The sequence below is a fragment of the Rattus norvegicus genome, chromosome 2 (genome assembly GCF_021556685.1).
Source record: "Rattus norvegicus strain SHRSP/BbbUtx chromosome 2, alternate assembly SHRSP_T2T, whole genome shotgun sequence".
In the NCBI taxonomy this organism is placed as follows: domain Eukaryota; kingdom Metazoa; phylum Chordata; class Mammalia; order Rodentia; family Muridae; genus Rattus; species Rattus norvegicus.
The window spans coordinates 47880353-47893749 of record NC_141535.1 but is presented as its reverse complement, the minus strand read 5'-3'; positions in this window follow the sequence as shown (position 1 = coordinate 47893749).

Below are 13397 nucleotides of genomic sequence, written 5' to 3'. Positions count from 1 at the left end.
CTAACATTTCAATTTTGAATCATAGTGATGCCCCACCTCTAAAAAAAAAAGACATATTACTAAGTAACAAATACTTCTGTTTTTTAATGCAGCCTCAAATTTTCTGAGATTCAACTATAGCACAGTAAGAAATCTTGACAAGAGGCATGGACAATTTCTCTTGGCTTCAACTCAGTCATCCAAAGAGATGTCCTTATAATGTGTAGTTGGGGGGGGTGCACATGTGCATACATGTATTCACATATATGTGAGACGTGTCTAGGAATCAGGAGGTGAACATAGGCTGTCGACGTCCTCAGGCTCCTGCTTTGAAGTCTCATGAAATACACAAGTCAGTGGAGTCTCAAAGTCTCTTGTGCCTATTTTTCTCCTTCATGTAAGTTATTTAAAACTGAGAACAGAAAAAGAAATATAGATGAAACTTTTATGCAATGGTTCTCCCTTTCAAAGTACACACACACACAAAAAAAACTAATAATCATTATTTTCCACTGAGGCCATATCAAGGGGAAGAAACTGCGTGTGCTGAAAGGCCCCTCACTACTTATATGGAAAAATTCAACAGTCTCATTCTTTGGGCTCCTCTGATGTTTGTGTGGCATGGGGCCAAAAGCAAGTCAGGGCAGAAAGAGAATCAAAAATTTCTATTTTATCTGCCGTGCTAAAAACAGACTAAAGTACAGCATCCTCTCCCAAAAGCAGTATCTTGAATTAATTTAGAATTAGAAGCTCTGAAGCAGTGTTTATTTTGTTGTTCAGTGAATATTTGTAAGTAACTGCTAGATGTAGTGAGCAAGGGTCCTCAGAGTCCCGAAGAAGCCAGACAGCATTCTCCATGCTGTACCAGGGCAGAACTAAGCACGAACAGAAGCAGAGGTAGCATGCGAGCCCCCTCTACCTACCAACCCCTGGCACCCTGGACTGTATTCAGGGTGATTAAGGCCCGCAACAGTTGCAGAGTAGAATAAAGGCGCAACCTAGAGCCAGGGAGAATGCACATGGCAAAGTGCCAAAAGTGAGAGAAACCACACAATGGCTCCTCCAGAAGCTGAAGGAGTGGGTTTGGGAAAGACTGAGATCCCAAAGTTAAACACACCTAAATTCAACTCTAGCTTATTTTAAGATCTTTTCTTAGAATGATGAGGAGAGAGTGTTGATATTTATTTATAATTAGTACATGTATTATATTAAGGTCTTCCTCCAGGGCTCACCTGAAAATGAGCGTTTGAGAGGGATCTTCTCCTGCATAATAGAAACTTATCCCAAGCACAACACACCTTGGTTTTACAGTGACTGCCTTCTTGCCAGGAACCTCAGAACACTTTTTGAAGGGTTGAGATTTCCAAGGAGCAGTAGCTGGATGGGAAGTGTTTCCAGAGCCTCTTGGAATTTGCTAAAGAAAGATAAAGGGGTCACCAAAGGCCACAGACACATTGTGTAAGCTCTTTCTTTATGCATATTTTATAGACACAGAGAGTAAAAACTGGAGACGTTACAGTTCTGTTAGCTCTTGGCTCCCGAGAGACTGAGACTTGGCCAAAAACGCAGGTAAACAAAATACCAGCTGAAGACTCCTCTACAGGAATGTTTCAGAATATTGTACCTGGGTGTTGGCTCCGAGCCACCACAAACAGAGTATGTGGGCCCGCTGGCACTGGAACACGAATATCCGTGGGAGATATCAGGGGAGTCAGTGGCTTAGGAGGCCGATAATGGGATATATTTTGCCTCTTATCTTCTGGCTTGCATTAAATCCAGGTGGAAAGTGACTAAAAATGGCCACCTTATTGTGGCCTCTGGGCTGGGTAGTTTCTACTCAGGTCCTGGTAAACAAGAATCCACCTCCCTCCAACAAAAGAGAAACTTGGACCAAAGATCTAACAGATGTGCCAAGAATTCAATGAGCCATAATTTAAAAAAAAGAAAAAAGAAAAAAGAAAGAAAGAAGGAAGGAAGGAAGGGAAAAAAGAAAAAGATAATAATAAAAGGAAAAGGAAAAATAAACAATGGGTAATTGTAGTTCTTCTCACTAGCAGGTGGTTCAGAAACAAGGCTATCCTTGTGGAAAACTCACATGCAGTCTTTCATATAGCAGGGGTTTTGTGTAGAAGCAGTCAGGTAAGGGATCTCAAAGTCACTTACTAGTTTTCTAAATTACAACATGGAGGGCAACCACTCAGCCTCAAGTTTCTTAGGCAGAAAGAGATGGATTTAATCAACACCTACCAGAATACACTGAAGTATCATGACTACCTTGACCAGAAACTTTTCCTTCACCTCCAGGTACCTAACTTTTACAATCCTTCTTGCTCATTCTCAGTCCCAACATTACTGCCATTTTTAAGTCTCTGCATCTGTTCTGTGTGTCCCTGAGTAGCACTCCCACCCTACCCACCAGATACCTGTGGCAGCTCCATCTTTCCTCCAACTGTGACAACCCACGATGTCTCTAGTCATTGCCAAATATCCAGGTGGGAGGGTACAAAACTGCCCTGGGTTTGGAAGCATCACTCTCAGAGAGCCAAAGAAGACAGAGAAAAGATCATGAGCTCTGAAGCCAGCAAAGTTGGATGTCGATCCTCTCTACACTTCTGCGGTACAACATGGGCAAGCTACTGCCCACCTCAAACCTCAGTGTCCTTGTCTTCGTCACCACTAACCTCGTGGGGTACTGAGAGGGTTAAATGAGTTACAGCAAGGTACACAGTAGGTTTTCAACTTCTAGTTTGCCCTCTTCCTACTTTGGGACTCTGTCAACATTAAGACCTTTTGAATCATCTGAAATATTCTCATCTCTACTCTCCATCAAATTCTAAATTTTTTTTCTAGCATGCCTTCTTGGTGCAGTCACTTAACCAAAGTCAAAAGCCATGAGATGACACCTTAGGTTTGTCCTAACTAGCTCAATATACTTGGATGAGTTATTTAGCCCCCACCCCTTCTCTTTTTGATTCCGTGATGTTAAACCAGCATCATCATCTTGGTATCTACAAAACTCAGCGATGTTATATGACTCCCAAGCCCAGAAACCTGACCTGGCCCCACTACTGCCTGTGAGTCATGGAAAACGTGAGATTGCAGACTCCCTTTGCTTTATTCAATCAAGTTCCTATCTTATTAAATTGATTCTCAGACATGCCTGTGCATTAAGATGTCTTGTGAAGATTTGCAAAACAAACAGAGACTCAAGACATCACCTCTAGAGACTCTTCGTGTAACAGAAGTCCTCAAGCAGCCAGCTCTAAAAACAAAACAGTCAAAAATCAGCCTCTTAGATGACACAAATCTGTATCTGGAATAGAGATTCACACTCTTAAATTGAGACTCTTCAACCCAGGTAGAGTACCTACTTTCCATTCCTAGTTCACGATTGGTCCCTTCTTCCCTCCAAAACTTTGTCCCCAACTGGATTGCATCCCTAACTTTTCAAAGACCATCAATGAGTTTTTCTCCTCAGTCCAAACTTCCTCCCATTGAGAAGGCCTTCCTCTCTCTCTCTTCCTGTACCTAAACAAATTCTTGGGACATTCATGAAAATGAAATTTATGTGGAGACAAGGATAACCAAAAGTAGACAATGCTATCCTTCAGAGGAAAATACAATTCATTGGAATGTATATGAAGAGCATCAGGAATCTCAACTTTAGTTTGGTCTCTTCTTCCTTTGTATACGCCAAAGACATTTCATGGACCACACAAGAGCACAACACTGTTAAGTTTGCAAGCATCTCCACAGTTCAACATCAGCCCACGTTTGTTACAGCACCTGTTTCTAAATATCAATTTTGAGCTCTCTAAATAGTAAGCCACCACTAAAGAATGTTGTCTTATCCTTAACAATATTTGAAAAATCATATTCCGAACAAAATTTCAAAATCTGTTTGAGCAATGGCAATGTATCTGAACCGGTGTGTTTTCCAAACTGACTATTTGGGTGGGAATATTTATTTGAATAAACAAATTATGACACATTTGCTTTGAAAAAAGTTGTCATTTGAACAACAATATCCTAATACTCAAAAATGTAACCTCAATTATTGTTGCTAGCTTAAAGGCTGTTTGATTGGAGAAGAAGCTCCCAGTGAGACTTTTAGAAATGTCTGGGAATATCCGACTTGTCACAACTTGGAGAAGAATGGAGAGGGAGGGAAGAAAGTGCTGCTTAACACCTTCAGCCAATGAGAAAGCCTCCTGCAGAAAACTCTGAACAAGTAATGTTAGCCCAAAAATAGAAAAATTTAAAAAAATAGTGTCACTGTTGCAAACACCAATTAGATGTTTCTCTGGCTCCCTGGCTTGTTTTCTTGTGCGATTTGGTCTGTCTCTTCTCTTTTTAGTATAATGTGGTTTGAGCTATTGCTTTGGTTTCGTTTGTGAAGTTTTCTGTTGTGTTTGTTTGTTTGTTTGTTTGTTTGTTTGTTTGTTTGGGATGTGTTTATTTGAGACAGGATCTTGGGTGCCCCTGGCTGGTCTGAAACTCAATATGCAGCCTGAGACCTTGAACTACTACTGTACCATCTCAGTCTCCTAAGTTCTGGGATACATGTACCACAGTCTGGAGTTGATGTGGTGCTGGTGCATGCTGGGTAGCATTTTAACAACTAAGTTGAATCTCTCTATTTCCAGTCTAGATCCCTTCTTCCCTTTTCTTTGTTGCTTTTGGAGTGTGCTTTATTCTGCTTTATTTTCAGAGGTGTTTGCTTCTTTGTTTTCTTTGTGTTCTGTTTTGTTTCTTGGTTTTGTTTTTGTTTTTCGAGACAAGATATCACTTTGTAGCCAGGATGATCTGGAATTCATAGCAATCCTCCTGTCTCGGGTCCCATAAGTGCTGAGATTTTAGGCATGAGCCACCGGGCCCGGTAAGACATTTTTTTTTTAAACCATTGAGTCAAAGATATATAAATAAAGGCAATTAGAGAACCGCTACATGATTAGCTGGTCTACAATTGGAAATTTCCACAAATCAAGAGTCGGTGCCTCAAAAAATAAATGAGACGGAAAACAGCAATAATAGGCTGTTTGGGAACCTTACCTGCTTGGGTAGAATCTCAGTTCCATCCGGTAATGGCTATATGACTTGGAACAATTTATTTAATGATTAATTATTATTTATTTAATTAATTCTGTGCTTCGTCTATGAAGTAGAAATAATAGTAATAATAGTATTATTATTAATAGTATATTTTATTGGTATATTTGTGAATAACTATTATTAATACATAACATACAATTAGCTGTCTTCATAGTTATTATCATTGTTGTTTTAAATAAATGTTGTGACACTTGAAGTGCCATACAGTGGCATAGAGTGCAAAGCTGATGAGGTATTAGAACAGCATAGCGGGTGTTTCAAAAGCAAAAAGAGAGGGTGAGATGACTCAGTGGTTAAAGATGCTTTCATCCATGCCTAATGGCCAGAGTTCGATTCCCAGGACCCAGAGAGTGGAAAGGAGAATGAACTCCCACAAGACACCTTGGACCTCCACACATACCCTATGACATGCACGTGCTCACACACACACACACACACACACACACACACACACACACACACACAAATACAGACAAGAATAAATGTAATTTTTAAAGATTTCTCAGGCTTACACTTCAGACAAACTGAATCAGAATTCTTAGAGATGCAACATGGGTATTGGTATTTTCCTCAAGTTCTCCAAGTGGTTTGCTTGTGTAGTTTTCACTGATGACACTGCAGTTAAAATTACTTAGACTAGGTTGGAGAGTGGTGGTACAAGGCCTCGTGTTATATAAAGAAGCACATAACTAAAAAGAAGTCACACAGGGAATGATCTTGGAACTAAGGAATAAATCTTGATGTATGGAGATTTGGAGATAAAAATGCAACAGTTCTGTTTTCTCATGAATTTAGCACTACAATGTATTTACCAGTCTAATATACAAAATGCTATGGAAATGAGGAAAGAATTCCTGAAATTAACCATTGTAAGAAAATAATTATATAGCCATTTGTATAGTATCCAGTAAGAAAAGTAAATAAAGCCTGGGAGAAATCTGGGAATATAAAAATGGCCGAAACCAAGAATTTCAGGCTAGAGAAAGTGACGTAGAAGAGGATATACCTTGATCTATTTTCTGCTTTTTACCAAAATACTTAAGAATGCTTATTTTATAAAGAAAACAGATTTGTTTGGCTCACAGTTTTAAAGCCTCAAGGTCTAAGCTCCACCCCCAGCCCCCAACTATCAGCTTCTATAAGGATTCTTTTGATTATGTCATAGCAAAGATCACTGGTTCTCAACTTCCCTAACAATGCAACCCTTTAGTACATTTCTTTATGTCGTGGTGACCTCCCAGCCACAAAATTATTTTCATTGCTACTTCATAACTGTAACTCTGCTACTGTTATGAATTGTAATTTAAATATCTGTGTTTTCCGGTGCCCTTGGGCAACCCCTGTGAAAGGGTCATTTGACCCCAACGGGGTCGAGATCCACAGGTTGAGAACCACCAGCATAAGTACTGGCTTCTTGGAAAGAGGTTGTGGGAGAAAGGTAACCTGTCAATATAGATATGTAGAAACTGCGGGCGAGTCGATCCTGTGATAACAGCTCCCTCTCATGAGAACCAGGAGATCAATACTAGCTTTCCGAGGTTCCTCCTGCGACAGTTGCCTTCCAGTGGGTCCTGCTTCTTAAAGACCCCACCCTGTCAACACTGCCACACTAAGAGCCAAGGTTCTAACACATAACCCTTTGGGAAACATGCTCAGAGTATATCCAAACCACAATGGGTTAAAAAGATTTTCAAAATTAAGAAGCCATAGGACTATTCAATAAAGAATCCAAAGAAACCAAGGGAGAGTTAGCTATTGCTGAAATTTTTAAGATTAATTTCACAGAGAGTAAGTTATCTTGTTTCATGGTCTAAGAAAACATGGACGTCAAGTGACTTAAAATCTAGTGAACTCTACTGAACCCTTGTTTCCACAAGAAAACTCAAGCCACATTTTAAAACAGAGCACTGAATGACCCACGTACCATTATATAAATTCACTAATGGAAACGAGGATAAATTTTTCTGTTCACATTGCCACAATGAACTATAGCAGAATAGAATTGCTAGTGTTCAAACTCGATATATTTCGTGAAAAGTAAGAAGAATCTCTATTGACAGACATCAATACCCAAGCCTTTTGGATGCCAGTCTCTGGGCCACAAGATTTTTTTGTGAGGATTGTTTTCTTTACTTCTGTCTTCTGTTGTTACTTCAAAGCCTTTCCTTGCAACGTTTATTTGGTGACTACTAAAACAATTAGCTCAACATACTGGAAGGAGTTTTCAGTTTGCCTCTAAAGGCCTATTAGCCAGATCAAAATGTAACTGCCAGGGTAAGGCTACCCCTTGAGCCTTGATGTCTTACTGTATTCTCCTTTGTACTTTGCTATTATGGGCCTGTGGAACAATGCAAGACCACCACATAGGGTAGAGAGGCTTGAATCCTAACAGCTGTGATCCCAAGGCACACTGTGAAATTCTGCACAGCTCTGGATCATGACTGGAGTGGCACCTGTGCAAAACAGGTTTCCTCTGATCCCCTAGAAAGCCCTCTGTTTTACACAGGCCCGAGCTGTGTTTGTTGTCCTTAAGCCAGTTCTCTGCCTCGGAATTTAGACAACCGTTCAACTGCTCCATTTCATCCCTCTAAAGCAATCCAGAGACTTCACAGGAGGATATATCAATGAGTCAGTTCATTCCTGCCTCACCCAACCATTCCCTAATGTGACTCGCTGGGCAGGATGACTTTCATAGAGATGAGAAAGAATATCCTTTGCGTATAATGCCTAAAGGCTTTGTGTGACGTCAAATCTTCCGCGATATGAACGACCCTCGGAGAAGACCTAAGAGACATGATCATTACATTTCTGCAGGGCCTATTTCAGAAGTAAAGGATGCACAGTTGCCTCTCCTAAAGGAAATGGTTACCAAATTAAAGCCATCGCTCCCACTAAAAACTTTCTGTGGTTTCCGCCTTGAAAAAGCTAGAAAATTGTCTTTCTTGGATGCTACCAAAAAAAAAATGACTAAGACCACCCTTCAGAGGTCCACAATAGGGGAAGGAAATGTCAGAACCAAAGTTCTCAGGCTCAATTATTCATCTCATAAATAAATTTTGAAGATGGGCTTGTCTTATGAAAGCCGAGAAGTACAGTGTTTAGCAATTATGCAAACCCTGAACACTTGGCTCCTTGGAAGCATTTCTGTTGGTCTTGGAATGCTCTCTGCATCCAAGTAGCTGACAATGTTTCTCATTATTATTATTAATAACCCAGGACTTTAAGAAAGGTATGAGCTCTCTTTGCATGAGTAAAGGGATTCTGGCTTAATTCCATTTTTTTTTCCAGTTCTACAGTGAACCAATGGCTACTGGTTTTTCTCCTTACACGCTACTCTTAGAGGTTTTCTAAAAATAATTCATCATTCAATTCAAGGTAAATTTAAAGTCCTCTCAGAAGCTTTACAGAAATGCTTGCACAGAAGAAACACAGTTGAATTCTTAGCAGGTGACTATTGTAATAATCATTCTCTTAGCATGTCTGGCCACCGGCGCATGACTACAAAGTGGCTTCTTGTGGTCTTACGTCCATCGTTACCAGAGAAGGTGGACCTACCTGGAGACATTTTGGATACCTACTGTCTCACTGCTCTGTGTGAAGGCTTACAAAAGATGCCCGCAAGGCTGAGGCTCCACCGTGTAAGGGCTTACAATGGTAGTCAGCCTGCCACACGTGGAATGTTATGTGTAGAGCATTCTGCAAGGCACCACAAGAGTTCAATAAATAGAAAACTTACCTTATCTTCAGAGAAGATTCAACAGAGTTGGAAAGGACAAGATAAATGCTAGAGAAGCTATCGGCAAGGGTTAGGAGGGAAAAAGGAATGTTTCGAGGATGCCGGGATGCCTTTAACTAGGGTGTAAAAGGTTTGAGATGTGTGTAGAACGGAGGCATCTAAGAAGCAGGTTAAGAACAATGAAGATGTGAAAGTAGCTATGAGTACCACACTTGTGGTATCACAAGGCCAGGTATTTGAGAGAATTTTAGTTCATCTACAAGACCTCGCTATAGAAGCAGGAAAGCAAGGGAACCTCAGAGCAAGTGAGTGGTCAAAGATAACTTAGTGGGCTGAATGAGTCTCTCTGAAAGAGGAAAAAATGTGGGAAAGGCTATAATTATAATCCTGTCTATTAAAGGACTGCCACAGGAACATAGAATCCGGGTGAATAAGAGTCCCAGAAGACAGGCTGTCTTTCATTCATCTAGGTGACCATACACAGGTAGAGAGAGGAAACAGTGAGTGAGACTTGGGCGCCATACTGCCAGTGTGCAGATACTCCAGTGCGACTCACAAAGTTCTCATCCGTGCATCTGAGTGGTCACTGAGCCATGAAACGAACCTGAATGCTAGGTAATGTGGCACTTCATCCAGCTAAGTCTCCAGTCGTCCGTTATAACTCTTCCACCAAGAAGTGAGCTTCTTGTGCTCCTTGGCACATGGAACTCCATCCTTATTCTAGTTTTTTTTTTAATTAGTTATTTTTTTATTTACATTTCAAATGTTATCCCCCTTCCCGATTTCCCCTCCAAAAATCCCCATTCCACACCCTCCCCCTGCCTCCACAAGGGTGCTCACCCACCTGCCCACTCCTGCCCCATCACCTTTGTATTCCCCTACACTGGGACATCACACCTTCACAGTACCAAGGGCTTCCCCTCCCACTGATACCAGACAAGGCCGTCCTCTGCTACGTATGTGGCTGGAGCCATGGGTTCACACATGTGTATTCTTTGGTTGGTGGTTTAGTCCCTGGGAGCTCTCAGAGATCTGGTTGGCTAATATTGTTGGTTTTCCTATGGGGTTGCAAACCTCTTCAGCTCCTTCAATCCTTCCCCTAACTCCTCCTTTGGGGTCCTCATGCTCAGTATGATGGTTGGCTGCAAGCATCCACATCTGTATCAGTGAGGCTCTGACAGAGACTCTCAGGAGACATCCATATCGGGCTCCTGTCAACAAGCACTTCTTGGCAACAGTAAGTGTTTGGTGGCTGCATATGGGATGGATCCCCAGGTGGGGTAGTTTCTGGATGCCTTTCCTTCGGTCTCTGCTCCACTCTTTGTTCCTGCTTTTCCTTTAGACAGGAGCAAATCTGGGTTAAATTTTTGTAAACTGTGGGTGGCCCAATCCCTCAACCAGGGGCTGTGCCTAACCTCTGGATATGGTCTCTACAGGTTTCCTCTGCCCTTTGTTGGATATTTCAGCTAACGTTATCCCCGTCGGATCCTGGGAGCCTCTTGTTCTTGAAATCTCCTTATAAACTCTAAGCCCTTTAGCAAGCAGAACGTTTGCCTAGTGAATTCTATCAAATGTGAGTTTCTTAATTTTGTTAAAAGGGATGGGGGAGGGGATGATAGTTAAAGCCTATAGGGATGGGGGAGGGGATGATAGTTAAAGCCTATAGAATTTCAGTTATAAAAGATAGACTCTGGATATCTAGTTATTAAAATCCATCTACTATATATATATTCTTGCTTAAAGCAGGTCTTGGGCTGCAGTTTTGGTGGTTGAGTGCTTGCCTAGCATGTTCAAGACACTGGGTTTGATGCCAAGTACTACGTAAGACAATGTGCTGAGGCCTACCTATAACCCCAGCACTCCAGAGGGGAGCCAAGAGGATCAGAAATCAAAGTCTACTTGGCTACATATCAAGTGTGAGTCCAGCTTAGACCACAGCAGACATTGTAACAAGAAGTAAAGGAAGAGGAGGAGGAGGAGGAGGAGGAGGAGGAGGAGGAGGAGGAGGAGGAGGGGGAATGTGTTGAAAGAAGAGAATCTATGCCTTCTGAGTCAACCTACCCTTGTCTTCTCCCTCAAGTAGCTACAGTAAAATAGTGAATAACCCCCTCTTTAAAACCGTATTTTAAACAAATAAAAATCAAAAAGGAAAGACTTGCTGTAGCTGAAAATTTCAGGCCAAAACTGGGGGACACATTGCTACAGGCCTGAGAAACACAACGTAAACATAAGGAAGAGGAAGGAGCATGCCTCCGGGTGGGTAGGACGCAGAGACGGACACAAGACCAGGCTGACGGCTTCTTCCTTCTTTTTTATTCCATGAGGGGCCCCAGTCCATTAGATGCTGCCAACTACACTCAAGTCAGACCTTCCTCCCTTGGTTAATTATCTCTGGAAATACACTCACAGACACTCAGGAAGATGTTTTGCCAGTCTCCTGGGTATCTCTTGACCCAGTCAAGTTGATAATCAAAATTAACCACTGCAACAGTCTACTTAAATCTGTTAGCGTTGAACATTCCAGATCCCGTGAGACTGTAGGACAGTCCCCCTGTGTTTCCTATCACTTCTCAGAACTGGCCTCCTTAAATGTCAGCCTTTCTGGGCCATATACCTCAGCCAAAGCAGGGAGACACATCTTTTAATCACCGCGCCAGCCTAAACATATTTTAAGATAAGAACCTTTAGGAAGACTTTAGAGATCACACCCACCCTCTTCTATCTTTCTCTTTCTCTTTCTCCTTCTCCTCTTACTCCCCTCCCTATCCTCCTCCTCCTTTCTCTTTTCTCCTCCTTCCCCACACCATCTTCCTTTGTCATACACAAAACTATGTCCACAGTCAGAACCTGTGAGTGGGAGAAGAAGCCTGGTTCACAGTTGATCCTGTGATAGAAGAAATGACTATATGACTACCAATTTGGGGGATCAACTGAGATCGATCCTGTCTTGTGGGTTGCACTTGTAATTTCTTTCCTTAATTCCTTTGTTCCTGGCTTCCCGTATATGTTTTAAATAATTGTCTCACTAGGTTTTTCTCAGGTTTTTGTAAGTCTAGTTTTTGTTTTATCCACTAGAATCTAAAATCCTTTATACTGGCAATGACACTGTTTCTTTTATCTCTCTTCCAGTTAACTCATTGTCATATTTCATTCATCAGTAAACATTCTTAGTGGGTGAACAATTAGCCAGGCAGGAAGACTGCAGACTCTTATTTGCTTCGAGTCTGTAGCCGTAGATTGTAAGAACACACTTAGAGAGGAGAAGTAGTGAGAAGTCTTTGGGTCAGAGAAAGAAGTCAAATAAAAACACATCAAGGAAAAGAATAAAAATAAATGAAAGTAATATGGGGGAAAGGAGCCCTTTGAAGAGGAAACAAAAGCATATGGTAGATTGGTGAGGGAAAGCTGAGCTGTTCCAATGGACACACACAGGGGAAGGGTTCCTGGTCCAAGTGTTTTCAGCTGGAGCCAGAAAAGGGAAACACAAGTGGTGACTGAACTTGAATGTATTAGACCGAACTGCAAAATGCTCCTAATGGGAGACTGTTCTTCACAGGTAGAACTAACAGGGCTACAAGACTGAACCATATTGGTGTAACCAGAGTTCCCTGATGGTTTTGTCATCTAGAGGAGGGTGGTAGGACAGTCTCTTATTCTGTTGCTTTGTTTTGCCAAGTAGCTTTAAGTAAGTTAAAATATAAGCAAAATATAACTAAATATAATTAAAATTATCAGTAAAACATGACAAATCCCACTGCATTTATTTATTTACATGTTTACTATATATGTGCCTGTATTTAAATATACACTGCATATTAACTGTGAGTATACATTTTGATCATGACAATCTACTCATTATCGAGAAAGAGGCTACCAGAAGGATGGGGTAACTATTTCTTTTTAACTTATCTATTCGTATCCCACAGCCTGCCATGTACATGTACGGATGAGACAGGAGGCCAAAAGAGGGATTTCTGTTTTGTAACTATTTCTTCTAAGAAATGACAAGTTGGTTTTAACAAAAACATTCATTTTTGGCTGTTGTTTATTTCTTTCCGAAAGAGAAGGAGGAACAGCGACTTGACACCTGGGACTAGGAAATACCTCATGGATGAGGGTTTTTATGGTGAGCTCTGTGCCTGAGTTAAAGACGTTAATGTCGAATTCACCCACCAGGATCAAAACCCCTACAAAGCTCTTCCAGCCGCAGCATTTATGGCTCTGGGTTTCGTTTCAGAAAATGAGAATGAGCTCCAGAATTGCAGTCTCATTTCTCTTTCTTGCCTGCTGTAAGCATAGCCAGGCTCTGCTCTTTTAGTGCAATGGAAACGTTCAGTTGGCATTGTTTCCCACAGCCATGGAAACACCTGCTTCCAAATTAATTTATAATCTATTTTACACCTATGGCCATGTTCCACAGTCTAGCTTGTTTTTTTTTTTAAGAGTTTTTGGTAAAGCGCATAAGAAAATTTATGTCTGCTTTTTCTCTTCTTGTTCCCTGTGTGACATAATGTTAGCTTTTACACATTTCATTTCATGTCCAGCTTTTTAAGATGTTAATAAGATGTAA